At 39.8% G+C, this 3,225-nt stretch overlaps 1 pseudogene; it reads right to left on the bottom strand.

Annotated features, from left to right (window-relative positions):
- Window positions 1-474: 474 nt before the first annotated feature.
- LOC133914728 (protein STRICTOSIDINE SYNTHASE-LIKE 10-like) lies at window positions 475-1,050 on the bottom strand (annotated as a pseudogene).
- Between the last annotated feature and the right edge of the window lie 2,175 nt (window positions 1,051-3,225).

Below are 3,225 nucleotides of genomic sequence, written 5' to 3'. Positions count from 1 at the left end.
ACACATAAACGAAATCATCAATTATAGAACCTAACAAAAAAGTATGTGTTTACAAAAATTATAGAACCTAACACATAAACCAAATTCAAAGAAGACTCATTTAAATTAAAATAAATTCAAATATTTACAAAAGTATGTGTTTCTGTTTTTTAAGTAATTTTCATAGTTAGTTTGATTTTTTAAGCTTATTTGTCATTTTTGTATTTTTGTTAATTCTAAAATTATTTCAAATTGTATTTTTGTCATATTTTGTTGTCACTGAAAATTCATTATAGATTAACAGATTTATTGTAGTGATTATAAAAGTTAAATCGTACAATTTGTAAACGCTGATAGAAGACAGATTGCTGGATTGTTACAATCTAGAAGCTATTGTATAATCCAATCTGCTATTTATTTCAACCTACATATTGGGATCACAGATTGCAATGTAAAAACTGAAACAAACATTCCCTAGAGCTAACGTAAAGAAATCTAATGAAGCAGCCCGACGTAGTCGAGCTCCACCGAGCCTAGCCACAGCTGGCCGTCCTTCTCCGCGACGTCGCTGAGCGTCACGCCCTTGGCCGCTGTCAGTTCCTCGACCTCCACGCCATCTGCGCCAAGCCGGACGCCGACCAGGTGCTTGACGGGAGCCGTTGCGTTGAGTCGCATCTTCTCCTGGTTCAGCGCGACCCAGTAGCCTCCCCTGGAGTCGCGCCTGATATTGTCGGGGTACCCCGGCAGGTCGGCTAGGAGCTCGTACTGCCCGGCCTGGGGCCCCTTGAGCCAGTACCTGAACGCCTAGCACGGTACGGTGTGCGCCACCACCACGTGCGTCCTGTCTCCGCTGACCGCGATGCCGTTCGGGTACGGCAGGCCAGCCTTGAGCATGGTGACGTGCTTGGTCCGCGCGTCGTACTTGAGCAGCCGCCCCGTCGCGTCGGCGTTCATCATGATCTCCGTGTTGAACCTGCACGTGTAGGTGGTGCTGCTGTCGGTGAAGTAGACATCACCGGTGGCCTGATCGACGTCCAGGCCGTTGAAGAAGTGCAACGGCACGCCGTCCGCTTGCGTATAGCAAAGTAGTCAGAAGTATTTTTTTTCACAAAAGCGAGATAATTAAGCATCTCTTCTTTGCTTGTCGTTTTGTCCGTTTCGTATAGTTCATCATCTAGGTTGCTTCAAACATTATCCATCACGTAGCATCGCTCATATGATGGGAAACTAGCTCTGTGGTTTTAGTAAACAACTGAAGGCCAATGTACTGGTTGGGGGCATGATCGCTCTTTTGTTGGTTATTCTGGCTATGCCGGAATAATATTATTTTTGATAAAAGGAAAAACTCATCTCCTTTTCTAGTTATATATACATGTACACACTGGCTCCATACTTGGTCTATGCTTCGGCAGTCGGAGTCTCGAGAGATGGTAACAAAAGCGTGCATGCGATTGGAGCAGGTGGTCAGGGAGTTCTTTACCCGGCATGGATAGAGTTCTAGGTTTCGGATCACAATCCTACCACCATAGTTTTCTCTTTTCAAAGTGTGCATTTTGTGTACTCGGATTGTGCTTTACATTTCTATTGTTATACTTTAGGTCGTGTGGATCTTAGTTATGAATTGACCAGGAGCTTGCGAACTCAATTGTATCGTCTTGATGTAATAATCAGAGTTAATAAAACCTCTATTATCGAAAAATGATCAAAAAAGTGGGGAAGTGGAACATTTTGAATAACTGCATTGGAGGCTATCCAGAATTGTACCGAGAACATATTTCAAAACCTTTTCCATTCTCAAATACATGAAAATACTAGTAAACATGAACGCGCAACACACATGATCTAAACCAGACAATGCTTTACGAAGAATGCACCACGATGGTAACAAAATGCAATCAACCAAAAAACGCAAATATGTGAAGATGACCAATATCTTAAAGAGATGCTTATATGATAACATATATGTCTACTGAAAATGGCTAGGCATATACAATCCAATTTTTTCATTTATTACAATGATAACAATAGGGCTCTGAATTATTTATAAAGAAATACACCATGTTAGCCATCCTTGATTGTGTATGACATAACAAAGAATGAGAGTCATACCATATATTATATGCCGCTCAAAGAAAAAGAAAATGATTACAATGGGGGCATTCTTGCCCCAATTTAGGAATATGGGAATATGAGGAATATGCATACATGCACGATGGATGTACCAAATAACTATAACCCAAAGCACACGACCACAACATAAAAAGGTCCAATATATTAAAAGAAGCCATAGCAGATGTTTGTTACTGATCATAGCCTGGAAAAAACAACTACTATTAGCTATGGAAATAGATATAAAAAAGAGGGTTCATAGCAGATACCAACGGAAGATTCAAAACCAAACATAATTATTGAGTGTACAATGAAAAGCATATCCAGTCTAGCTCGGACATATCATAGACAACAATTAGCAGCGGATCTGACAAAAAAATTGAAAACTGATGTGTTCTACATGTTTGCGCCTTGTTTGTCCCAGAAACACGCGGTGGCAATTTATTTGGTTTCAGATGTTTACAAATGTACAGTGTGAAAGGGGCGGTTCTGGTACTGTAATGGACAAACGGGTTAATGTACTATGCGCAAGATTTCTTCAAATTTCATAGAGCTTAGGGTAAATAGTTGCTTTCAAACCTGAAAACTAAGAATATCTGTAATCTGCAGAATTTCTAGTAGAGGTACAAACATATAATTTAACCTATTTAATCAACACAGCAAATTTAAAATACTCAAAAAGTGTTGATTCAAATCAAAATCTTCCTTTGGTACCTCCGTCAAGAAGTTCTTCTAACCAAGAATAATTTAATTAAAAGAAAATAGTGAAGTAGTCATAAGTTTTTTTTTCTTCACAAAAGCGAGATAATTAAGCATCACTTCTTTACTTGTCGTTTTGTCCGTTTTGTATGGTTCATCGTCCAGGTGGCTTCAAACATTATCCATCATGTTCTTGGTTCTCTTTCCTGTTGAATCTATGTCTTTATTTGGCTTGGTCAAAATCCTAGAAGCCTGCCTTGACACACCCTTAGACAATGCAATATAAAGCTATCCATGCGAGAACACAGATTCACGAAGGTAAATACCATGATCACAAAGCAGTTGGTTTTGACTTTGAGCACATGTGGAGGCAAGCCATTTGGTGTGAGTGAGTTTAGAAAGTCGATCGGGTAGTTGTGTGAATCATCCTTGATTGAG

Source organism: Phragmites australis, chromosome 4, assembly GCF_958298935.1.
Source record: "Phragmites australis chromosome 4, lpPhrAust1.1, whole genome shotgun sequence".
Lineage (NCBI taxonomy): Eukaryota > Viridiplantae > Streptophyta > Magnoliopsida > Poales > Poaceae > Phragmites > Phragmites australis.
The sequence above is the reverse complement of the archived record's forward strand: the minus strand, read 5'-3'. Positions and strand labels throughout refer to the sequence as shown.